Genomic DNA, 27,696 nt, shown 5'->3' with positions numbered 1-27,696 from the left:
GAAAATACATTCATGTTCACCTACTCAAATCATGTACAAGCACAGTACAGTCATGGTAAATCAAAACCAAAGGCGGATTTATTGGAACTCAGCGACACTTAATAAGATAACTAATATAATAGCCACTAACCAGCTTCTTCAAGCCACACATTCTGTAAACCCAATAACGAATTTTGAATCGATCATAAAAAAACGAACGCAAAAATTGCAGGAAAAGCTGACGCAACCAAGATCTACAAAGACTAAAAACAAAAATCCAAAATCAGATACTGGAATAAAGCTGCTAAATAAACTGATAAGAGCACAGTTCTTAGAAGCTTCACCATCTAGGCAAGCAGAAATTAACAAACTAAAGAACCAACGGAGGAGAGAAAAAGAAAAACACAAGAGAATAACCCAAGATAAAAATTGGGTGGATCTGCAGATAGCAGCAAAGCAGAACAACCAAGGTGCCTATTGGACCATAATCTCCAAAGAAACGGGCACGAAAAAAACATTACAAAGTATTCCTGTGCCCCCAGACGAATGGGAAACCTACCTCACTAATCTATACAAATTAAACAATAATTCAGAAATGGCCTATACGTCTTTTAGTAATGCAGAAACTGAATCCTTAAACACTGGAACATCCACCCCCCTCTCTATTGAGATACACATAAGAAGAGCGAGATCAACAAGAGCAACTGGCCCAGATCAAATCCCAATCAAAGTCCTCCAGATTGATCCTAAAGGGTGGAGCAGGATGCTATCCCCCCTCTTCAACTACATTCTCAGTACTGGGGTAATCCCGAAGTCGTGGAAGGGGAGTATCATCATACCTATACATAAAAAGGGATCAAGACTTCAACCTGGTAACTACAGACAAATTGCTTTGCTGGATGCCACTGGAAAGATCTTCACGGCGGAAGTCCTGGATCAACTTAAAAACTGGGCCTTCTCATCTGAACTGATCCCTCGATATCAAGCAGGTTTTAGACCAAAGCATTCAGTTACGGATAATATTGCCATGCTTCAAACTATCCTAGATAAATATGTGTCCATCAAATCTCAGGCTGTTTACGCAGCTTTTATCGACTTTTCGACTGCGTTCGATAGGGTGGACAGGAGAATACTTTGGGAAAAACTTAGTAAAATGGGTATCCCTGACCAGTTACTACGAATATTAATATCACTGCATACAGACACCTGGTGCCAGGTTCAAATGGGGAGAGAAAAAGGCTTAACTAGCCCTATCTCGACCCCCAATGGCCTCAAACAGGGTTGTCTCCTTGCTCCTCTACTCTTTTCACTCTATCTCAGTGATATGCCTCAATGTCTCCAGCAAGCACGCAATTTTCCACCAAAAGTTGCCTCCCATAACATACATACACTGTTATACGCAGACGATATTGTCATATTAGATTTACCACCATTTGGACTACAAAGCAATCTCCAGGCACTGAACAAATATACGGAGGAAAATTACTTAATCCCCAACATTACTAAAACAAAAATAGTTTATTTTTCAGGAAAGAAAAAGAGTTCTAAATATAACTGGACCAAAGGGGCGTGGCTAGCAGCCGATGATGGCGGCAGCAACCTAGAGAGGCTCCCGGCGTAAGGCAACACCCCGCATCAATCCGAACATTCATCCGTCTTCAAACTCGGCTCGGAAGTGGCGGCTCCGGACTGGTGACCAAGCGGCAGCCGGTGAAGTAATTTGGGAGCAGCGGCACGTCGGAATCCCGACGAAAGGAAGGTGCGCCTGACGGGGCCTACAACCCTCCGGTGAGCAGCGGACTGCGGCAGAGGCGAAATCCGGGCGGAAGTGCGGTCGCGGCAAACTGGAAGTACCCGCCGCGGACAGACTGACCGGGGGCACAGCGTTCATACTCCTCTGGAACCCCGCGGCCCACCAGCTTGCTCTGGTAAGAGTCGGGCCGCGACAGCACACCACAAGAGAAGGTGAGGGGGCGCTGAAACGGACGCCGAGATACGGGAGGCGGCGCCACCATCTTGCGAGACGGCGGCATCCCGGATTGAATACCCATTGACCTGCTACGCTGCCCATCCACACAGGATATGCTGTGGGGGCTTTGAGCGGAAGATCGTGGGACGCGGGGGCTGGGAGCATGGAGACCCCCAGATAGCGACTGCCAGGGACGCAGCGTCTGTGCACCACAGACGGAGCGCACAGAACCGGCACACACGGTGAGGGCAGACGGTGGCCCCCCCTCCCCCCGCTCCCCAACCCTTCTGGGCAACGGCGGCGGCTGGCGACCCCGCGGGATCTCTAGAGGAAAGGGCCCGACAATGACCACATAGGAGGAGCGGGTAGCCATCACGGTAGCCCTCACCATCTGGCCCACACATCTGACCGAGTGGGCTCATCCATAAAGTCAGGGGCGAGGGGCTTCCACATAGCCGCTCTGCGTCAACAGAATTGGAGCGCGGCTGAAGAGAGGTGAGCTTGGCGCAACGCGGCGCACACACTACACTTGCAAAAGATGAATGAGAGGGTGAAACAGGTCGAGGTTGTCACTAAATCCTTGGTGGAAGATGTGTCCGAGCTACAAATCCAAATGGAAAAAATGCAAGCTGACAACAAGTTGCTTAGAGAGAAGCTGGACGACCAGGAAGGGCGCTCCCGACGGAATAACGTCCGAATACTAGGTGTGCCGGAGTCGGAAACCAAAGGAGCCATGGACCTCTATGTGGAGGACCTGGTCAAAAATCAGCTTGCCCCTAAAGGACTCTCACACTTCTTCTCTGTAGAAAGGGCCCATAGGGTACCAGGAGGACAGCCACAGCCGGGGGCCCCGCCGAGGCCAATTCTAGCTCGGCTCTTCAACTACCGCGACCGAGACGCCATTCTCCAAGCAGCCAGAGTGGCGCCGGCCATTCAAATCCAAAACTCCAGGGTTTCCTTTTTCCCGGATTACACGGCAGAAGTGTCATGGAGAAGGCGCACGTTCCTCGAGGTTAAAAGGACTCTGCGAGAAAAGGAATTACCCTACTCGATGCTGTTTCCAGCCCGATTACGAGTAGTCGCTGACAAAAAGGTCTGGTTCTTCGATACCCCAGATGCGGCGAGGGACTGGCTCCAGGGATGGCGCACGACAGGACCTCCACGCAGGACATATAGAACGAACCACGGACACCGAGAGGGCAGCCGGACCGGGTCGCAGACGTCGAGCAGGGGGGTGCAGGAAGATCACCGACACGAGCCCTGACTGCAGCCGACGGCGGAGAATAACCCGGGCAACCCGGGGCACGGATGGCCGCTGACATTCCCCTGAATGTACTATTTGAATAGCAGTCGCTGTTGGGCGCTGGACTGGGTCGCCCGGAAGAGTGCAGGGATGTCGCCTGCCCGGGGAGATGCTCTCCCCCTGACACGCAAGTACTCTGGTTTTGGGAAGGGTCAAGCGCTCTGCTCAGTTGGGGAGGCGGGCAGTTAAAGGTCCGTTAAGCAGGGAGGCAGGGAGGAGGGGAGGATGGGGGGAGAGGGGGGGGGAGCTTAATAGTTGTTGGAAATCCACAAGTGAGGTCTGGACATACTGCATTACCGTTGAGTTGCTTGAATGACAGGAAGAACAGAGGCATTTGGGCCGAAGGGTGCGATGGGCAAGCGCTGGAGGGACTGACATTAACACACGCAGGGTCACGATGTGCAACTGACTATTTACACTGCTTGCCGGGTGGGGATGGGGGAAGCGCATGTGACACGGGGCACGATGTTCATACACTGCACCTTAAGATGATTGATGGCCGATTACACAGCAGGTAGTGTAGAGGGAGAGGAGCTGAAGACACAGGGCGCACCGCTCCGCATGCTGACATGGAAATCCTCACAATTCATACCACTGGGCACAAAGGTTGATGGGCAGGGAGGTTTTGCAGCACTGCAGGGGCAGTGGGAGGGGCGACTCATTAATGTGGTATCAGTTTATATCCCTCCGGCGCTTCACTCGGTCATGTTCCCGGCACTAGGAGATTTCCTTTTAAGCCTACCCGAGGGGGATGTTATACTTGGGGGGGGGACTTCAATGCCATAATAGACACCCTGATAGATAAATTCCCAGCGATAGCCCCGACGGGTGGACCCTCCCGATTTCAACGATTCCTAACCGCTCTGGGTATGGTAGATGTGTGGCGATATGCGCACCCTCAAGAGAAGCAATACACCTTCCATTCCACTGTGCACAACAGTTTGTCGAGGATTGACTATTTTTTGACACTGGGAGATTGCATCCAACACGTAGACAGCGTAGATATCCACCCTAGAGGCATATCGGACCATTCACCTGTCTCCCTGACGATCTCCACCCAAGAAAAGTCACGTAGACGGATTTACCCCATACAGGCTGCATATCTTAAGATTCCCAAGGTCAGGAAGGCACTCAAGACTGCGACAGCGCACTATTTCGAGGAGAATGCAACATCGGTATCTTCAGCAGCGACCTTGTGGGAGGCATATAAGACAGTGCTTAGGGGCCATGCCATTGTTTCAATTGCAGGTCACAAACGGGAAAAGGCGGCCGACCTAGCTACTTTAGAGCTGGAGCTGGGGGAAGCTACGGTAGCGCACGAACTACACCCAGGGCCTGATACGTCCCGTACCCTACACATCCAGCAACAAATGTACTTGGAACATTTACGTCATCAAGTAAGGGGGCAAAGGGGGGCTTTGGTAAGGAGATACCTGCATTATTAACGTGCTATACTATCTATGCTGCAGTAGGCGCGTAGCGCTTGTGAATTTTAAAATTTACAGTTTTTGGTATTTTGGTTAAAATCATTTCCTTAGCCCCTGTTTTTAATACTATCGCCGCGCCCACAGACTTGCACCATAATTGGGCCCCCCACCGCTTGTAGAGCGGAGTTCCTCGTGTTGGTATTGCTTACTCGTGGCGCCTGGCCGCCATATTGGGGGTGCTGTTTTTCCAGCGCGCCACCTGACCCAGCGCTCTAGTGCTCCGTTTGGAGACCAGGTGAGGCTGTACTTAAAGCTCACATCCCTTCGCGCAGCGGAGACGCGCAGCGGTGGCGCCTGACTCGCGCCGGAGTCAAGCCAGAGTCCTGCCCGTCTGCGCCCGTCAGCGTCCCGGAGGCTTTCGGGGCAGCGGGTGGGGCTCTGGTATCAGGCATGTGTATGCCTGGCTTACCCATGCTGCGATATACTTCTGAGGAGCTCCGCTCTCTCCATAACCTAGCTAGCGGCTGCTGCACTGTCTATCCCGGCCACCACAGAGGTAAGTCATGCTGCCCTTGCTGTGGCTGGCGCCCCAACCGCACTTTTCCATTATCTCCCAACAATAACATCATCAATGTTGGGTACCTCTGCATGCTGTTAAATACTAGATCTGCGTGCAGACACGCACAAGACATTTTTGAGCTTCTCGATACGGAGAAGCCATTTTGTCTTATGCTTACTGAGACGTGGTTGGGAGAGTTTTCCAATCCGGACGTCACTATGGCAATTCCGCCTGATTATAATATCTTTAGGAAGGATAGAGCTAAGGGAAGGGGTGGCGGAGTGGCACTGGTGGTGAAGAAAGGCACGTCATGTGCTATCTTGCCAGTGGATGACATCCGTGGCTCCGAGACCCTTGCTTTTTCTATCACTCTGGCTCCTCACCAATCAGTTAAAGGCTTATTAGTATACCGACCACCTGGCCCACCTGGAACGTTTTTTGAAGACCTCGATTCGGTTTTGCTGGGACTGGCCCTGAAAGCAGAACACTGTATAGTAGCCGGGGATTTCAACTTCCGGATGGATGATCCGTCGGACCCGGCCGCTATTAAACTATTAGAGGCTACGGCCCCGCTGGGCCTTATCCCTTACCTTCAGGGGCCTACGCATGATAAGGGACATACTCTTGACCAGGCCTTCTCGACATCCCCTCTTGAGGTGAAAGAGATTATCCCAGTGCTATGGTCAGACCATCGGCTTGCTAAATTCTCGATTAGAGGCACAGTTAAATTGTCTATCCCTGTGCCACAGCAGCAGGGTCGAGTCCCTAGGGCTTATCATCGAGTGACCCCTGCGATGCTGGCCCAGGCCGCTCTGGATCACCCTTGCCCCCTCACAGGCGACCTGGAGAAGGATTTGGAGTCTTTGCAAACATGGCTTTTAGACAGGCTAAACGATCTTGCCCCGGTGTTGGCCCCCCGCTTGACATCGAAACGGGTCTCGGCTCCCTGGTTCACCGCAGCACTGTCGGCTACGCGGCAGCAGTGCAAGGTAGCCGAAAGAGCCTGGCGGGCACAATACGATGCTGTGGCCAGGCTGACCTATAAGACGGCGGTTAAGGCCTATCACCGGGACATTCGCCTTGGAAAAAAAGCCTACCTTGCAGGGAGGATAGAAGCCGCCTCCAACTCCTGTAAGGAGATTTTCACCATAGTGAGAGAATTCATGGCTTCACGGTCCAATACATCTGAAGAGATGCCCTCTGATTCTTGGGCCTCGGATCTTGCTAACTTTTTTTACTAGCAAGATCAAACTTATACAGGACTCTTTTCCACCGGTGGCATCTGTGGGGCCGATCAACCCTGAGGTTGACATGCTCTCTCCGGCCTCGCCAGGTTCGACGTTGGCTGTGTTTCCACCTATTCCAGCCCCTGCTTCCTTAGCGCTTATGGGCAATCTCAAATCTGGGTCGCCTCTGGACCCGTGCCCGGCCAAATTTTTGGCGAAAATTGCGGAAGTGATTAATCCGCTGGCGAACCCTCTCCTGAATCTCTCGTTGAGCCAGGGAGTGGTTCCGCAGGCCTGGAAGCAGGCAATGGTCGTCCCTCTGCTTAAGAAGCCCGGTCTTGATCCGAAGGCCCCAGTCAACTATAGGCCTATTTCTCTGCTGCCGGCTCTCACGAAAATTTTGGAGAAGCATGTCCAGACGGTGCTCTCCAATTTTTTGGAGACACACGTGATTCTGCACGCCACCCAGTCTGGTTTCCGTCCAAATCTCAGCACAGAGACCGCGCTCCTAGAGGTTTCAGAAACCATTAAAGGGGTTCTGGATACCGGGGGCAAAGCCATGCTGGTGATGTTGGACTTGTCGGCGGCTTTCGACACCGTCCCCCATGATGGCCTTCTCGCAAGACTCTATGAGATCGGCCTGCGGGGGACGGTGCTCAGCTGGTTTTCTTCCTTCCTAGCTGGCCGCCGGCAAACGGTCTGGGCCTCCCCAGATTCCGCCGTGATGCCGTCTCTGGGAGTCGGGGTTCCACAGGGCTCTATACTGAGCCCGACCCTTTTTAACATCTTTATGACCCCTTTGGCGGCATTGGTGGAGTCATTCGGGGCCCAGATCGTATCTTATGCAGACGACACCCAGCTCCTCTTCTCTTGTAAGAGAGGAGGAGACTTTGATGGGGAGAGTATCCGGGATTGCCTTGGGGCTGTTTTTAAATGGTTCCAACTGAACAGCCTCAAGTGCAATTCCGATAAGTCCGAGGTACTCTTCTTTGGGTGCGATATGGAGCCAGACTGGCAGGCTTGGTGGCCCATTAATATGTTTCCTCCGTCTTCTTCATCCCAATCCGCTAAGAACTTGGGGGTCAAGATGGACAAGGGGCTGACGTTGAAATCCCAGATCCTTGGTGTGACGGGTACGTGCTTCGGCCTCCTGAAGATGCTGCGGAGGTTTCTACCCCTTTTATCTGAGGAGCATAGGAAGCTGACTGTGCAGGCTCTGATCGGCTCTAGGTTAGATTATTCGAACGTTCTTTACCTGGGCCTACCAGAGTATCTGCTACAGCGGCTCCAAGTCGTGCAGAACGCTGCCGCGAGGGCCATTTTTGGTCTGAACAGACGAGCCAGTGCTGCGGGTTTGCTGCAGACGTTGCACTGGCTTCCCATCCACAAACGGATTGCTTTTAAGGCATTGACTTTGGCCTATAAGGCCCTCCATGCGGTGGGAGCGAAGTACCTCCAAAAGAGACTTGCCTTTTATCACCCGGCTCGTTCTCTGAGGTCAGAGTCTTTGTTCCTGGCGGCTGTCCCGCGAGTGAAGAGAGCCCGCCTGGGAGGCCGCTCCTTTGGATTGCTGGCGCCACAGATGTGGAACTCACTGCCGCTCACACTCCGGGGAGCCACCAGTCTACTTGCTTTTAGGAAAAGCCTCAAAACCTGGCTGTTTACCCAGTAGGCCGCCCCGTTGTTTGCTTTCTCTGTGTTCCCTTCTTCTTTTTTTACTGTGTTATGTTATTGTGCTGTAGCTCTCCTTACCTAAAGCGCCGGGACACTCTTTTTGAGTAGCCGTGCGCTATATAAAAATAAATATAACATAACATAACAATAACTGATACGCAGCACAGAATCTACGACATAGGAGACAAGGCTGGTAAGATGCTGGCATGGCTAGACAAACGGGGAGGGAGCTCCAGAGGTATCCAGAGACTGAAAAACGGGAGAGGGGTGGTTCATACGAGTCCCGAACTCATAGTAGAGACACTTGCAGATCACTTCGAGGAGGTGTACACGCCCGACGGAGAAGTATCTGTTGACACGGCCAGGGCGGCACTAGACTCCATCCAAATGAAACCGCTACAGCCGGAGAGTGCGGTGGATCTAGACGCCGATATCACTAAGGAAGAAATACAAGGGGCCATATGAGCGTTAAAAACTGGGAAGGCGCTTGGGCCGAACGGCATCCCGATAGAATGGTACCAAGCCACGTCGGAGAGGCTGAGCAAATACCTACTTGATATGTACACAGAATGCTTGGAGAAGGGCGACCTCCCCCTGACCAAAGAGTGGCGACTATCGTCGCATTCCTCAAACCTGGGAAGCCAACGGAGGAGTGCAATTCCTACCGCCCTATTTCTCTGCTTAACGCGGAAGTTAAGGTACTGGCCAAACTCCTAGCTACTCGGCTGATGGCTCATCTGCCTGATCTTATACATCCCGATCAATCCGGGTTCATGCCACATAGGAACACGGCAATGAATTTGCGCAGAGAACACGGGGTGCTGGCGAGGGCGGAATCGATCCCTGAACCGGCGGTCATACTGGCACTCGATGCGAAGATGGCCTTCGATTTGGTAGAATGGAATTATTTGTTCGAGGTCCTGGCACGTATGGGTTTCGGACCCAGATTCATAGCGTGGGTTAGACTGCTCTATACCAAACCGGTGGCACATGTGGTAGCGAATGGCCACATTTCGCGGACATTCCCGTTGAAGAGAGGTACCCGACAGGGTTGCCCTCTGTCACCATTGCTCTTCGCAATCGTCTTGGAACCTTTAGCGAACCTAATATGAACTACTCCACTGCTGAAAGGAATATCCTGGGCAGAGGGATGGGAGGACCACCTCTCACTGTATGCAGATGATATGTTAGTGTACTTGACTGATCCGGGATGCGGTGTTCCGGCGCTGCTGGCCCTTTGTGATGACCTCGGGAAAGTCTCGGGATACAAGCTGAATTGGGCGAAATCGGAGCTATATGTTTTGAGAGGCCCAGCTCCGGCTTTCGACGCAGGCTGTCCCTTACAGGTAGCCGGCTCCTCCTTTAAATATTTGGGAATCCATGTTACCCTGGATCAGCTGGAATTTACCCAGAAGAACTTACTACCACCTTTAGAGAGGCTTAAACAAGACGTTGCATATTGGGCAGGGCTACAGCTGACAATGTTGGGTAAGGCGGCACTCTACAAGATGATGTCTCTGCCCCGTTTTTTGTACATTCTAGACAATACGCCGTACCCGGTAGACCCAGGCTACTTCAGGAAAGTGTCGGCTTTGGTGGCTGGCCTTCTGTGGAGTAATCGTCTGTCGCGCATTGCGCAGGTGAAGATGCACAGGGGGTGGTACGACGGGGGGATTGCGCTGCCTAATTTGAAACTGTACTACTGGGCGGCGCAACTGAAGCCATAAATCAGTGGCTGCATGCCCCCCAGAGCGACCCGGCATTCCAAGCAGACAGGGCGCAATTGGGCTCCAACACTTTACTTGCCCCTCTTTACGACCAACGAAAGGTACGCACTCTGGTGGGTCCCACGAAACTAACAGCAATGATATGGCATACGGCACAGACAGCCCTGGGGTGGAAAGGTAAAATAACCAAACTCACTTCACTGTGGGACTCACGGGCACTGGGAAACCTGCGAAAGAGCAAGGGGTTCTCGCAATGGGATACCATAGGGATATGCACGGTGGGAGACCTATTGGAACGTGGTACGGTGGTCCCCTTTGAGCAGCTGAGGGAGCAATACGAACTGGGAACTCGAGAATTGTTCCGATATGTCCAGATTCGGCATTATTATTATTATTATTTATTTTTTATAGAGCGCGTAGTCACCCGGAGGTATCCCAGCGCTAAAAACAAATCCTATCTCCTGAGTACGGTGGAAAGGGAGGGGGAGAAGGGAGAGAGGACAGGGAGGACGGAACGAAACAACAAGATAAGGGCCAAGAGTGATTCACTGTGGAAAGAGGTGGGTTTTGAGCTGTTTCCTAAAGCGGAGGTATTGAGGTTCGAGGCGCAGGACTCGGGGAAGTGTGTTCCAAAGTCGTGCAGTCTGGACTGAGAAACATGCACTACTTCTGGCCATTCCCCCCGAGACGGAGGTCCCAGAGGCTTCTCCACTCGAGGATCGACTTCTCACGGACTTCTTGCCAGAGCGGGCGACGTCCCTAGTCTACCGCAAATTGCTCAATAACTTGCCAGACCCCATGACTGTCCTGAAGGAAAAATGGGAGGGGGACATTGACGCTATGGACGAGACTGAATGGAATGCAGCACTGGCGTCACCTAAGGAGGTAGGCATCTCGGCTAGATTTCGACTGGTACAATTAAAGATCCTCCACAGGGTGTACTACACTCGTACGCTGCTACACCTCATACGCCGGGCTCCCCACCCATACTGTCTCCGTGGCTGTGGTGAAGAGGGCACGTTCTTCCACACGATGTGGGATTGCCCACTCATTCACGACTACTGGAAGCGAGTAATGCGTACGGTATCACAGACGGTGGGGACCTCGTTGGTCCCGGAGCCACGAAAGTGTTTGCTGAATGTGTGGGGACCCAACGATCTGTCCAGGTGTGGGCAGCAATGGGCTACCCTGGGCATGATGGCTGCGAAGCGTGATATAGCACAAAAATGGGGAGCGGTAGAGATACCAACAAAAACGCAATGGTGCATGAATAGGGACAGGGTGATGATAACAGAAAGGGCGGTCTATGCTAGCCGGGCTTGCCCGAGGAAATGGAACAAGATATGGTCCCCATGGAATGAATACAGGGGGGAGATCTGTGACCTCTTACCGGAGGAAGACACACTAACATCAGATGACGACGAGGAAGATGAATGAGGGACCCTAGCAGTGGGCAAGGGGAGCGGAATGAAACGGGGAGGGATGGGTGGGATCGGGAAACAACTAGTGGACAGCAGGTGGGACTGACACTACACTACCCCGGTGGGAACACGCACACGTGACCACACACAGGCTTAGACACCGTGGCCCTAACCGCCAACAGGTGGATAGACACCACTTTCCTCAACGGAAGCAATACCGGACACAGTTGCTGTTAAAGGCTGAGTTCACTGATGACCTTAATGTGGTTTCATTGTTGTTGAGTTGATCAATGTTATAAAAACAGAAACCGAGACACACTAGATCAATGTGCTGCTGCAACTTATGCACTTTCATACAGTGGACACTTCATGGCCCATGGCGTCGGGCGGCCGAAAAGAGACACTCTGATGCTGCTCAATACTTGTCATGCTGATGTCGCGGCCGGCCCACTGGGTTGTAGGCCTATGGCTGTGTGCATTGCAAAAGTGCAATAAAGGTTTTTGAAAAAACAAAAAAAACAAAAAATATATATAACTGGACCCTCGGGGGAGACAAGGTGGAAGAAGTAAATGAATACACCTATCTAGGAAGAATCTTCACCAAGTCTCTACAAAATCGGCCACACACTGTGAACCTGACTAGGGAAGCTGATGTACACGCGGGAGCTCTTTCAAGGTTATACGCAGCGTCAGGACACAGGCATTTCTCTTCCCTGCTTAAGGTATATAGTGTTAAGATACCGCCTGTACTATCGTACGCCTTGGAATATATTCCCATAAACCAATGGAACTTCCTAGACCTAAAAGAAGGGAAAATATTACGGAGACTAACGAAGGTGTCACAGGCCGTTCCAGTACAAGCCCTTCGCCTCGAGTTCTCACTAACCAGCTCCTACTCTTGAGGAATTGCTAACGTCATCAGGTGGGCATATAATCTCCTGCACGCCGAGGAAGGAACTCTTTGATCTCTGCTCAAAACAGAAACAATTGATCGTGACTCATCCAAACACGTTTTTAAGAAAAACATGTCAGTTGCCTTTAAGCTAGCGGAGATTAATATCAATTTGCTGCTAGCTTGGACCCCATCCCGGCTTAAACTCTTTTTGAAACATTTCACCTCAAGGCTTAGCTTTGATCTTGACCTTTTGCATTGCTCTAAACTATCTACATATAAGAATTTTACTGAAACTATTACATACAAGAAAATTCAACAGTACATTGCTTTCAACCTAAATCATACTGTCAGGAGAGTGATTGTTCTGCTCCGGTTCGGTATATTACCAGTCAAAACTGTAACAGCCAAATGGCACTTAACCCCTTCCGTGTGGCCGCGATTCCCCCGTGTGCGGCCGCCGCCCGAACAGGGCGGGGCTGTGACGAACCCCAGCCGTCATCAGCACACGAGCACCGTGGAGCGTGATGGCTGGGGTTCGTCACCAGCATGGAAGGGGTTAAAGGAAAACTCTAAGGGGCAGATTTATGAGGCCCTTGCGCCTCTGTGCGCCGCAATTGCGTCACTTAATTTGACGCAACGGCGGCGCAAACAATGCTCCCTATTTACAACGTGACGCATCTAGGAGATGCGTCACGTTGGAAAGCCCTGCGCCATAAGGAGGCGTTCCTGCGCAGGGGGGGGGGCGTTCCTGCGCAGGAACGCCTCCTAAAAGTGGCTGAGTGAAATCTATGAGATTTCACTCAGTCACTTTCTACGGCAATTCCTTACGCCTGCTTGAAGCAGGCGTAAGGGTGACGCACCATACATTGAAGAGGTGGCCCCTGTGCATTGCAGGAGTCATGTCGCACTTGCGACATGACTCCAGCAATGCGCCGCCCGTACGCCGAAAGATGCGTCACGCATCTTCCCTGCCTTGCAACATGGTGTGCCGCATTGTAAATGCGGCGCACCATGGGTGGCGGAGCTGTGGCGCACTGTGGCGCACATTAACTGGCGCATCCCTGGGGATGCGCCAGTTAACATAAATCTGCCCCTAAATGTAATCTGTGTAATGGAGGAGAGCAAGATGTCGAGCATATACTGTTTGCCTGTCCAAATCCAAAGGTGGTAACGGCAAGGAAGCGGTGTCTGCAAGCCATATACATTAAATGTAGGATTAACTTAGCAAAGGAACTGATCACTTTATGTAAATTCCCGCCAAATGAATTTGTCTGTTATAACTTTTATACATTTTTAAAACCTTTTTTAACATTGTATTAGCACAAGAAATTTCACTGTTGTAAAAAAACCTGTATTTTATGTTTAAATTATTTGTGGTCCTCAGTTGAGTACCAAAGCAAATAAAAAAAAAAAAAAAACTTGAAACTTGAAACCTCCTGGATCCCTCACAGTCCGGCTTCCGTGCATCACATAGCACGGAGACCGCACTGTTGGAGGTGACGGACACCATAAGGATGACTCTGGATAGAGGGACTCCAGTGATCCTAGCCCTCCTTGATCTGTCAGCGGCATTTGACACCATCTCGCATAAGCAGCTGCTGGACAGATTAGGGGGGATTGGGGTGAAGGGTAGGGCCCTTAAGTGGATAGAAAGCTTCCTAACGGGCTGCACACAGAGCATCCAGCTAGATACTTTTGTATCGCAAACCACAGAGTTGGACAGGGGGGTCCCGCAAGGGTCCGTCCTGAGTCCTACCCTGTTCAATGCATACATGACCCCTTTGGCCGATATCATCAGAGGCTATGGCTTTGCGACCATCTCTTACGCAGATGATACGCAACTAATCATCCCCATTGAGGAGGACATTATGGCAACTCAATTAAAATTTAGGAGCTGCATGTCCAGCGTCGCCATTTGGATGAGAACATTTTATATACAACTTAATTCCTCAAAAACAGAGGGGCATATTACCAAGCAATAGCGATAATTATCGCTATTGCTTAGTTAGAGACAAAATTTTGCTGCTGAGCTGCGGCGATTTTTATCGCAAATAAACCTTGGTATTACCAAGGTTTATCGCAAATGCGATAAAGTCGGCCGCAATGCATGAATATCGCTGAAAAGTCAGCAATATTCATGCATTACCGAGCTAATGCTCTTAGCCATGTTATCCACCTCCCATTGGATAACATGGCTAAGAACTGCTCAGGGCAGGTGTTAGCTTTTGGAGGTATTCGCGCTTAGCGCGAATATCTCCAAAAGTTGGTCATAGGCGATAGCGATGTTAGCGACTGTGCTAACATCTTGGCACGCCCACTTTGCTTGTCATTAGTGATAAATATCACTGACATGCAAAGCGGGGCCCAAGATGGTCGCTATCTCCTACTAGCTGTCGCTAACTGGTGTTAGCGACAGCTAGGTAATAGGGAGATAATGTTATCTCCGCTTTCTTGGCTTTTAAAGCCAAAAAAGCAGAGATAAACCCCCTTGATAATATGCCCCAGAGATTCTACTGTTTGGGAAGGCCAAAACCATCTGGTCTCCGGAATGGTGGCCCTCTGAGCTGGGCGAAGCCCCCCTTGCTAGGAGCTGGGCCAAGAATCTGGGCGTAAGAATAGACGATAAACTGTCTATGGAGGAGAAGGTCAAGACTGTGGCCGGGACCTGTTTTGGCACCATGAGGATGCTCAGGAATGTTTTCCCCTGGGTCCCCTTATCAGCGAGAAAAATCCTTACCCAGTCACTCCTGGTGAGTCGGCTGGACTGCGGCAATTCACTGCTGGTGGGGGCAAGGGAGGATCTTCTATCAAGGCTCCAGGTGGTGCCGAACACGGCAGCCCGTCTTGCCCTTAACAATCCAGCACCGACCCCTTCCGCTCCCCTGCTGAATCAGCAACACTGACTCCCGGTTAAGAAGCTAGCCACTTTCAAGATGCTTTGGGCCCGATTCACAGAACTAACTTAAGACAAAATCCTAAACTTACTACTTTTGGTATCCACAGAAGTTAGGATTTTGTCTTAAGTTTGTCTTAAGACAGACTTAAGACAAACTTAAGACAAAATCCTAACTTCTGTGAATACCAAAAGTAGTAAGTTTAGGATTTTGTCTTAAGTTAGTTCTGTGAATTGGGCCCTCTGTGTGGCTTTTAGCTCACTACAAGGTAGAGGCCCAGCGTATTTCAAAAACAAAATTAGTTGGTATCAGCCTGTGCGACAACTAAGATCTGGTAACGCTAACTTTCTGTGCTCTCGCAGAATACACAAGGCAAAGATGGGTGGTAGAGCCTTTTCCCACCTGGTAGCCAGTCACTGGAACAAACTACCTCAGAACATCAGAGCCTGTAATGACATCATCATGTTCAAGAAACTTCTAAAGACTTGCAGCCTGATTCATGTAGGTAAATTGCACTCGCAAAGGGCCAGATTCTGAGAATCTGGCCCTTTGCGAGTGCGATTTTTGCATTTGGTATTCATGATACCAAATGCAAAAATCGCTATGTAAGAATTCGCATATTTGCGTGGAATGGCATTTAAGGAATCTCTAATAGAGATTCCTCAAATGCTATTCATGACACAAAACAAAATAGCGATTTTGGACTTTTGGGGCCGCTATTTACCGACAGGTCAGACCTGTCGGTAAATAGCAAAAACTCAGAAAAATGCTTTTAAAAGCATTTTTCAAAGTTGCATGTAGCACACACACATGTCCTTTGGACATGTGTGTGCGCAACACCTGTCCAAAAGTGCATTTTAGGGGTGCTACAGGGCGTCCTTTGGACACCCCTGGCACCCTTAAAATCGCTATCTTAGTTGCGAGTAGCAAATTGCTACTCGCAAATCCCCATTCATTCCTATGGGCCTCTTGGCCCATAGGAATGAATGAGGAGTATTTGCGAGTAGCAAATTGCTACTCGCAATTAAAGAACATGTAGGAATCGCTATTTATGTAGCAATTCCTACATGAATGCCGTTTTGCGTGTCCTCAATAGCGAATCGCTATGAATCGCTATTAGGGACACGCAAAACGGCATGTACATGAATCAGGCTGTTGGCTCTTTTAGTAGCATTTGCCCAGTTTGACCTCCTCCTCGAAGCGCCGAGAGATCCCCTTGGGGATGATTCGCTGCGCTATATAAATCCACAAGTGAAGTAAAGTAAAGACATAGGGAATCTCCTTCCTACAAATCTTCAATGGGGTGGGCATCTCTAGGGGCATGAACCTTTTTCGTTAAGGGATTACTTGGGATGTCCAGTAGTTACAGATAAGGGGCAAAGATTTCTGCTAAGCATAGCTGCTCCTCAGCCCCATAGGAGTGCTGGTAGGATTGCATTTGACTTGTGAGAACTTTCTGGCACCCAGCCCCTCGGTGCTAAGCGTGAGTGAGTTTGAATAGTCAGTTCAAATGACGCTCATCCCAAAGGGGACGTATGGTGCCTCTGATGATCGACATCCTCTCTGAATTGTCAGCAGTTCTGCAGATTCTTTGCATAGAACCTGGGGGCATATTATCAAGGACGGGCGATACATTATCGCCTCTTTTATTAGCAGGAAACTGCCGATAAAGCGGCGATAATGGGCTTGATAATATGCTCTATGAATTCCTATCGAAGCCCATGTTAGATGTCTTCACATCTAACCTGGGCTTCGATAGGAATTATATAGAGCATATTATCAAGCCCATTATCGCCGTTTTATCGGCAGTTTCCTGCTAATAAAAGAGGCGATAATGTATCGCCCGTCCTTGATAATATGCCCCCTGAATCCTCCCTGCTGCTGGGTTTTTGCTGTCTGGAACAAGACAGTGGTAAAGAACAGGTGTATCCCAGTTAACTTTAGAGTCAGCAAGCCTGGTTCATAAACTGCGTTTTTTGAGTGCGTTCATTCTTTTTGTAGTAAGTTTACTACTATTCGGTATTCACACACTATACTTTTGTAGTAAGTTCAGCACTACGCATGGCCTTCCACTTGTACTGCAACACCTTCCCATAGATAATAATGGAGGGAGGGACTTAAGACCCCATAGGAAATTATGTTACATTATTTAAAATATTTAAAGTATAACTAAATATAAATGAATGTTAAAAATAGGTTTTTAAAAATGTATGTACTATATTTACATATAAAATAGTACATATTAAATAAGTTCTATTTTTACATTAACTTAGCTTTATTTTGAACTATTTCAAATAATTGCACATGTTTGAAATGTGTGTGTGGCTGAAGATACACATGCTCTGCATACTCCTGCCATCTAGTGTTTAGCTTGAGTACTGTGCCTTGTGTTTCTTCAGATGTCTCTAGATTCTTAAAGCCTCTGTGACTCCTCTGGGCGCCATACACATGGGCACCGACTCCACTGTTAGATTATTTTTCTATGCCTTTGGGTTCAGAATCAGATGTGAATCAACGTCGCTCCAGGCCTCAAGGAGTTTGTCTATTCCTCTTGCAGCCCCAGGGCTTCATTTATGAGGCCGTGCGTCACTTTTACGCCGCCGGTGCGTCAATTTTTGTGACGCACCAGTGGCGTAAAAAATGCGCCTTGTTGCACCATATTTACAAAGTGATGCATCTAGGTAGATGCGTCCCTTCTTTAAACCCCTGCGCCACATTATACCTGCGCCAGTTATAATGTATGCAAGGGGGCGTATTGACGCAAGGAAGGGTCGTAGAAGTGACGCAGTGAAATCTATGATATTTCACCTCGTCACTTTTAGGACGCCGTTGCATCAAAATCTTGCGCCTGCCTCACAGCAGGCGTAAGACTGACGCAGGCCCTTTCACATGGGGCTTGCCCCATGTGAAAGGACACACTGCTGGAGTTGCGTCACTTTTGTGACACACTCCAGCAATGCGTCACTTTTGCGCTTACAGATACGTCAGAAATACTAACGTATCTGTAACTCCTTGCGACATGATGCGTCATACTGTAAATATGACGCATCAGGAATGTCGCAAGGAGTGTGCACTGAGAAGTGACGCATCGCTGCTTTCACGCAGCGATGCGTCATTTCTCATAAATGAGACCCCCAGAGTCCAGTGCCTTCCATTCCATTGCGAGAAAATCCTTCAAAGCTGGGTCCACTCCTCGACCTCATTATCGTTGTGCGACTGAGTCACTCGGCTCTCAAGAACATTTCAATCACCGTGTGCTCTAGACCACCTTAAACAACGAAGAAGCACCTGAGGTGATGGAACCAGGCGCGCAACACCCATTGGGCTCAAAGGGCTTCAGCTCCCCCGTCGTGTGTGGTAGCCCGGGCTCAGACAGCTCCCGGGCACTCACACAGCCGCACCCGAACACTTCACAGGTCTTTAAAAGACCATGTGCATGTTAATGAGGCTTTGATGTTGTTTCACCCCTTTCAAGAGCCCCTGCAGCTCCACTCTGCCTATCGCTTAAAGTTTCAGCCCCCTGAATTTTTTTCTTAGCCCCCCCCGAAATATGGCTCTAGTTGTGCCTCTGGATGGAACAGATGTCCTTCAGAAGATGTCCGCAGTGGCGTTCAAAATACCACCGGTCCAATCTCCATGCCGTCGGCGATCTCGTCGTCTCGCCAGAGCATAACGCGAGCCGGTGCGGCTCTTGCTTGGCGTTCTGCAGCAAGAAAACCTTGCGTCAATGACGAGACAGATGGTGGATCCACAGCAGAATATATAAGGGCCAGATGTACAAAAAAAGTCACCTTGCGATATCCTGATTGGGAATTGCAATTAGAAAATCTCAAACAACCATCTACAAATGTGTTTTAGACACATTTTGCGATTCCTAGTGGGTCGCAAATAGACCTGCCTCATTAATATTCATAAGATAGGTCTCGCTTTGCGACCCATTGGGAATAGCCTGCACTCACAGAAACGGTGGTCGGCTAGGGTCAGCGGGCCACCATGTCTGTGATTGCTTTTTAAATCAATTTCCTTTTTGTAATGCAGCCCGTTTTGCTTAAAGGACAACGGGATGCATTATAAAAATGAAAAGCTATCTCTTTACTTTTTAAGAGAAGGCAATGGTCCGTGGAACCAGTGACTGCTTTTAAAAAATATTGGCAATCACATTCAGAAAGGAAGGGGTCCTTTGGGGATATATTAGGGGTCATGTCCCACCAGATCCTCTGATTGTCCCCACCGCCAGGAAAATGGCATAAGCCCAGGCCATGGGCGAAATGCGTTGTCTTCGGACTAGGACAGCAAACAAATTGATGCTGCAGAGAAGAGAGTAGGGATGGGTGCGGCCACGCACTGGTGGATCACCAAGATTCCTCCTCCAGTATGATAGAGCCACTGGGAGGAGATGGAGAGGATCAGATGTGCCTTGGATTCAGCAGATACAGCAGCAGAAGGGTGAACACCTCTGTCTTCCTCTGACGCCACTCCTGGTGCTGTGTTTCCCCTGTTAAAGTGGGGGTGCACCTTGTTAACCTGCCCTTTGATGGGGAGCATCTGTTTGAACCACAGTTTGATACAATGCTTGAAAACATTAACCCGTTCTGTGCTCATGACAAGCTGCGGTCGTCACGGCCCATGGAACGCTCACACGCAGGGATAATTCCCCTGCTGTGCTGAACGTTCCACAAAAATGGGTGTGGCCGTGACGAGCTCAGATCGTCATGAGGCACAGTGCTCCGGTGCTCATGACGAGCTGAGCTTATCATGAGCTGTGGAACACTCACACGCGGGGATAATTCCCCTGCTGTGCTGAGCGTTCCACGAAAACGGGTGCGGCCGTGACGAGCTCAGCTCGTCATGAGCACACGAGCGCCGTGCCTCATGACGAGCTGAGCTCGTCATGAGCATGGGGGCGCTGTGCGCGCCCCCCAGCACAGGGGGGGGAATTACCCCCCCATGCAAGGGGTTAAGGAGAACACAGAAATGCCAAGTCAATGGGTGCTCTCCAGGTTTCTTCCGGCAGGGACTCCTTTCAGAAGTAGCAGGTCAGAGGTGGGACTAAAGCCACTTCCCCAGAGTCAACCAAGCCCTACCATTGGCAGCTTCAATGTTATTTTGGGTGACAGAGGTTTCACACAGGGCTCCTTTAGGCGGAATAGCTCTAAAGACAGAGGCACGGGGGCGTGGCCAAGATTGCGGAGTGAGCGGACGCGGGTCTCCACTGCTCCCGCCGACGGCCGTTTTCAGCAGCGGTTCTGGCGCACCCGGACCCACGGAATTTGGTCTGGGGGCGGCCGGAACCGGGAACATAGCGGAGCGGGTCCGAGGAGCTCGGTGGACACGAATCACTCGCCGCACCGGGCAGCCTAGAGCCCAGAGGTTGAGCAGCGCCCATCCCCCGCGGGGCCGAGAGAGAGGCAGGCTCGCGCGCCAGAGTGCAGCCGAGCAGGGACCTCTGTCTCGGAGGCTGTAGCTGCGCAACGGCTGAGAAGGCGGCACACGAAGGGGCATCGCCGCGGAGGCCCAGGGAGTGGCGGAGCCGCCGGGCGGTAGCGTGAAGCTGGGAGCAGGGTCCGACAGTCGGTGGAAGCAGTGGCCTGGGGCGTGATCCGGGACCGGAGACCCCCTGCGGTGGCTCGGTGGGGCTGCAGTCGAGGAGGCAGTGGTCGCCCAAGAAAGGAGGGGCGCCTTCGACGAGCGGGCCGGCCCGGCGGCGGGAGTGCCACCCCGGCAGAGAGGTACGAGGCCTATGCCCTGCTGGGCGGTGTGAGGCCGGGTACGCCAGTGAGGCCGTCGGCCATTTTGCAGTTGGGGTCTGCGGTCTACGCCTTGGAAGACAGAGGCCGGTCAATCGCTGACCCGGGGCTCGGCGGCAGTGAGAACGACTCCGCAGTCATCGCGAGGTGCGGAAACCAGATGGCCGAGAGACACGAGTGGCCTCCCGGGAGTGAGCGGAGGTGGCTGGTCATCGCGACTGCAGGCGAGGCAGAGAGGGGAGTACACGCCACGCTTGGCGGCCGGAGTGCATTGCCTACAGAGTGGACCGGGGTCGTCTGCAAGCACGGTGGGGAGGAGGTCCTGACGAGTCGCGGGAGATCGTGGGAACGCCGGGTCGGTCGACTACCGGAGTTGCGTGATGTCCACTGGCAGACCCCCCCGAGGGAAGACAGTGAAGGAGCTGTTCGCGAAATCACAGACACCCCAACAGAGAGATACGGGGGTTCCGACCCAGAAGAAGATGGAACAAAACACCAACAGCGGATCAGAGCTTATTACGAAGGACTTTCTAGAATCCCTTTTTACTTCCCTACGGGACGACATCCAGACTTTTAAGGCAGAATTTACCAGCGAGATTAGAGAAGTGAGGCGTGAGATGGACGGCATAGGGGAAAGGGTTGCCGACCTGGAGACCAAAAGCGACGATAAGGACACTGAACTGGCGGCCCAACAACAAGAAATCATCCGCCTGCACGACCAACAGGTGGACCTTCAGCTTCACTTGGAAGACCTGGAGAATCGCTCCAGGTGCCATAACATTCGCATTCGCAACGTGGCCACGTCCGATGCCACTCAAGATGCGTTTCGTTACGCTAGAGAACTTTTCAACCACGTGCTCGTGCGGCCATTGGACTCACCCCTCCAGCTCGACAGGGCTCATAGGACCGGGCCGCCGCGGGCGGCGACGGCGCCCCCCCCGGACATACTGGTCTGTGTCCAAGACTACCGGACCAAGGAAGAGATACTACAAAGAGCGCGTCAGAAACACCCGATCTCCTTTCAGGGCACGTCACCGCTGCTGTTCCAAGATTTGGCAGCCCTCACGCTGCATAAACGCCGTCTTTTCAAGCCCGTCACATCTTATCTTCAACAGAAAAATATCCCATACAGTTGGGGTCACCCCTTCCGGCTCATCTTTAGACTGGAGAACAAACAGTACCAGCTTCGATCGGTCTCGGAGGCCTGCACCCTGTTAGGAATAGAAGCACACACGGAGGGCACCGAGGCCTCGGGGGCCACCTCGGAGACGGAGGGCCGCAGGCCCCAATGGAGCCAGCAGCGTCGGTGGAAACGAGTGAAGAAACCTCCGGCGACGGAGATCGCAGCCGGCCAACGCGCCGCTGGGATGCGGTGGCCACAGATGGCGGGAATGGACCGCCAGGGTGAAGAGCCTGCAGGGCCCTGGTGACCTAGCTACCCGTTCTGGCTACAAGGCCGTTGGTGGGAGAGTGCTCCCGGACAGACCAGTAAGACTACCTTGGGTTGAATTTTTCCTTTTCATCTCTGGATGAAGGACTATGACAGTTTGCAGTTTTTTTTGGGGGGGAGGTGGGGTATGGGTGGGGTAGGGAATTTGGTCCATGGTTCAATTGCCTGTAGGGTGGTTTTTGGTCCCAGGTTTTTGGAGTTAGTGGGCTGGGGCGGACTCTGGGACACCGGATTTAGACCTCCCCAAGAGGCATGCATACCGTGTCGAGGTTTTACTCCTCTAGATGATGGTGGATGATATTGTTATCCTTACACTAAACGTGCGCGGCCTAAACAACCCTGTCAAGCGCAAAGCGATCTTGCTCCAGTTGGAACAGTCTCAAGCTGACATATGCCTTTTACAGGAAACACACCTTCTTGCCAGGGACTGTCACCGACTCAGATCTTGTAAATTTCCCCACCAATTCTTTTCCTCGTGCCCTGACAAGAAGGCGGGTGTTGCGATCTTGGTGGCACGAACGTTTAAGGGCAAAGTGTTGGGGAAGTTAGCTGAGATTAAGGGGCGACTGTTAGTATACAGGTTTGCACTGGGGGACGTGACCCACACGATTGGCACGATATATGGTCCCAACGAAGGCCAAGAACAGTTCCTACATAGAGCACTCACTGACGTCACTGACACGACTGACTGTTACCTCGTTCTGGGAGGTGACTTAAATTTGATTTTTGACAATATATTGGACAGGTCTTCTCAACGCACTACACAGGTGGGGGCGCTCTCGGCGGCAGGAAAGACAAGGCTGCAGGATCTGGGGTTGGTGGATCTATGGCGCGCACTGCACCCTGGGGAGAGGGATTACACATACTTCTCAGCGGCCCACAAAACATATGCGCGTCTTGACTACCTGCTTGTTTCCACTGCCACTCGAACGCTTGCCACTAGAACCGACATAGGTACTGCCTCTCTTTCCGACCATGCACCGGTTACGGTCTCCCTTTCCATGCCGACGGGGCAGCACTCCGGTAGAGTTTGGCGCCTTCGGGATTCGTTATTGCAGAGGAAGGTGGTGGTCACCAAAATCCAGAGCGTGATCACTGACTACCTCTCCCATAACAGCAATGGTGACACTGCCTTGTCCACACAGTGGTCTGCTCTGAAAGCTGTCCTAAGAGGTGAGTTTATATCTATCTCGACAGCAGAAAATGTGGAACGTCAGGCCAAGAGAGATGAGCTCACACGGCAGACCAAGGAACTGGAACAAATACATAGGAGAACGGGGGCTCCGAGAATATGGAGACAATTGAAAACTGCCCTCCATCAGCTTGCGGCCTTAGACTTAGATAGAGCAGAATATGCAGCCTTACGACTACGCCACTCCTATTATACGGGCGGGGACAGATGTGGACGCCTGCTGGCGCACAAACTTCGTGAGGTTACGCAGCGCAGGGAGGTTTGTGAGATAAGAGGGATTGATGGCATAACGGTGACTGGAGACCAAGCCATAGCTGAGGCCTTCAGTGCATTCTATGCGAAATTGTACGCGGCCAAATCCCCCAGACCCAGAAGCGGAGACAGATTTCCTAGCGGCTCTCCCCCTACCGGCCCTGACGCAGGACCAGATCGACTACTTAGAAAGCGACATCCGACCGGAGGAGGTGATCTCCGCCATCTCTCGCCTCAAACTGGGCAAGGCTCTGGGCCCGGATGGCTTCCCGGCGAGCTTTTATAAAACATTCTGTGGCCAAGTGGCCCCGATCCTCGCCCGACTCTTCACCTCCTTCGCGGACGACGCAGCGATCCCGAGAGACCTATTAGAGGCATCTATTGCGGTAATACATAAACAGGGAAAGGATCCTGCTGAGTGCGGTGCATATAGACCCATCTCCCTCTAAAATGTCGATCTCAAGCTTTACACAGGGATCCTCGCCTCCCGCTTGGGGCCATACATGGGGGGACTGATCGACCCGGACCAGTCTGGGTTCATCCCTGACCGACAGACCTCAGACAACATAAAAAGGGCTTTCCATCTTCTAGAAAAGGCTGCTCGCACAGAAGGCGAGTATATGATGTTGGCCATCGATGCCGAAAAGGCATTTGACAGGGTGCACTGGCCCTACCTGGAAAGGGTGTTACTGAAGGCCGGTATAGGGCCCAAATTCCGGACTAGAGTGCTCAACTGCTACAAATTCCCGTCAGCTGCAGTTCGAGTCAATGGCTGCACATCCCCCCGGTTTGGAATCGAGCGAGGCACCAGGCAGGGCTGCCCATTATCCCCCCTGTTGTTCGCCCTTTATATGGAACCCGTCGCACACCTCCTGCGGTCCGACCCGAACGTGCAGGGAATCAAGTTCGGGGGCCACATTCACACCATAAGCCTGTACGCTGACGATGTACTAATATTGCTCGCTGACCCCCGAAGCTCCCTCCCTGCGTGCATAGCTGACCTTGAACGATTCGGCCGAGTCTCGGCTTAAAAGTCAACATGTCTAAATCGGTGGCCCTAGACTTGTAACTAGAAGCCCCTACGCGTGCCTATTTACAGACGGAATTCTCCATGCTGTGGGCGATGGACGCAGTCCCATATCTTGGGATACAACTTGCGTCTTCTCTACAGACCTCCGTAGAACTTAACTATTCCGACCTGCGGCAGAAAATTAGACGCGAGCTGGGACGATGGAAATACTATCCGCTGTCCTGGTTGGGCAGAGTGGCGGCTGTCAAGATGACGGTTCTTCCCCAAATACTATACCTCTTCCGCACGATCCCCCTTGCTCCTCCGCGAGGTTGGATAAAGCTGATGCAGTCGGAACTGTCGCAGTTTATATGGAATGGGAGGAAGCCCCGCCTGAAGCGGCGGATCGTCATGCTGTCGTGTTTTGGCAGCTCCTGAGTTAGCGTTTAGCACAGCTACACGGTCTTTTCTGTTAACTTGACCAAAACGAACGGGGGCCATTTTGAATCCCTCTGACTCCCGTTTCAATGAACACGCTGCCTCGTGGTCAGTGTGCCCTTTTGTCCTTTCTCGATACCCATGGTCACTAGTCTGCTCGGCAACAGGCTATTTTTAGTACTGGTCAAGCGCACATGCGCATTACGCACCAATTGGTCACTCTTCAGGAATGCTCATGCTAACTGACCAGTGCTGTTGAAACTCCTCCCACATGTTGGCTGTGTTCCAAAAATGACCTTATATGTACCTAAAATGTGTAACTTGTAACCGCCTATCTTTTTATTGCTATTAAACTATATAAAAGAGGTCGCGCACCGATGTTCGGTGTGCTACTTCTTACATTACCGAAGGGTGCTGTAGGAATGTATCACCACCCCATGGGGTCTTAATAAAATTGTCTTTTACCTTTTCCAGTGTCCGTGCCAACTTCTATACTAAGGTGTTCGAGAGTTTAGCAGAGTATGTAGGCCTGATTTGAACCCAACACCACAATTGGCGACCACGAAGGGACTCATCGGCGACTCGGATGCCCGAAGGAAAGGTCGTGACGAAGGTTAGGAAACTCGCCATGGACGCGATCGCTGCCATTGAGTGACCCGAGTCTCGGCACCCACGGTGTGTTTTCCCGTCCTTCCGATCTGACCTTCCAGGTGGCGCCGGTCCTCGACTGAGATTCTGATCTTGGATTGTCGTGATGTGCCGTTTTGGCTGATTCGACCACAGAACTTGGCAGTTGGACTTTGGACGTTTGAAAAGAAAATTGGTAAGCTTTTGAGTGGTGAGGTAGTCTACTGACACTTACTGTGGCTTTTTGAAACTTTGATTTTGAATTTGAATTTGTTAGCTAACGTTTTGACTCTATGAATTTGAATTTGAATATGTGAAGTGCACCTCACATAGGCAGGCATGTAGGGATATTTCTCTGATTTATTTGATTTGAATAGTGCACCGTGTTAGGTGTCATTTTGTAGTATCGCGGTTTCGTGGTACTTTTTGAAACATGCCTGTTTTTAGCACACTCCGTAGGATGTGCTGTTCTGAAAATGGTACCAATTATCGATTAAGTGAAAAACAGCCGGCTCCCCCAGAGGGGACTCCAAATCGTGAAATGTATGTTAAATACGGTATTCCACCTATAATGTATAGTGCGTTATGGCATAAGTATACTAAGACTGATCGTGAATTACAGTGGCCACTATATGGGTCGTTTGACCTTCGAAAGGTACAATATGTAGAGCAGTGCTTGTTTCAGCGAAGGTCTAGACAAGATATGTTTGATTGTGTGCGTACGTGGGAGAAAGAGGTGCGTGAACGAGCGAAGCGTGAGGAAGCCTTGGCGGAGAAAGTGCAGCGGAAGGCTGCATATGACAAAGCTTTACAGCTACAGGAGAAGGAATTACAGGAAAAGAAAGAGAGGGAGAGACGAGAACGTAATCTACAGGTTAATGGTCAATTCCCTATCAGGCGTCCTCTCTATCCAGTCCTTACTAATGAAACGGATGATTTTTCATTACTAGATCGTTGTCCGCCTCCGTACGTCGCACCTACGGCTCCGAACGAGGACTCGGACGAGGATAGTGATCGAACACAGCGTACCAGGTTATATACGGAACGAGCTACGGAATTGCGCTCGATTGCGCGAAAGCTAAATAGTAATACTGTTACTGTTTCTGATGTTACTAAACAAATGGAACAGTGGTCTGATAAGGAACGACTGTATTTTTTAGATCATTTTGGAGATGAAGTTGTTGAGCGATATAGAAAATATTCTCTCGAGTTAGAACCTAAGGAGATATCCAAGGATCGTGAGAATTTTCGTAAAGGTCTTTTTGTTCTTTCAGATGCGGACGACTTCTTCAAGCGTTTGCTTGAACTGCGTAATGAGACGACACGGCTACGGGAGTTGGAAAAGTCGAAGAATTCGTCTACGTCCGGAGCAACGGGGATATCCAAAGAATGCCCTATCTTTGAAACAGATAAGATCGCTGCGATTAATGTTAGACCTATGCGAGAAGCTGCGCCCTTATATGTCCCTCATAAAGGGGATGGCACAGATGATGATAAAAGCTCCAAAGACGCGAAAGGGTACTTTGTATATAATTGGGTTTATACGCCTTGGAATAGAGCAGATGTTATGGCGCTTAAGAATGCGTTACCTGATCCCCGTAAAAACCCTGCGGCTTTTTATGAAAATGTTGAAAGTGCAATTTCTTCATGTATCATGACGTTAGTTGATATTGATCTATTTTTCGGGTTGATATTGCCCCCTGATATGTGGAGAGTAATTCGTAGGTTTGATGACCAGACGACTCTCGGGGCCACTTGGAAAGATATTGTTCAGGCTGATTTAGATAGAGAACCAGCATGTAAACCGTGTAAATTAATATTAGACCTTCCAGGTGCCATACTAACAAAATTAAAGACTCTTGCTCCCGCTAAAAAGATTGATTGGACTATATTAGCCTCGTGTAAGC

The sequence above is a fragment of the Lissotriton helveticus genome, chromosome 6, assembly GCF_964261635.1.
Source record: "Lissotriton helveticus chromosome 6, aLisHel1.1, whole genome shotgun sequence".
Classification (NCBI taxonomy): domain Eukaryota; kingdom Metazoa; phylum Chordata; class Amphibia; order Caudata; family Salamandridae; genus Lissotriton; species Lissotriton helveticus.
The sequence above is the reverse complement of the archived record's forward strand: the minus strand, read 5'-3'. Positions refer to the sequence as shown.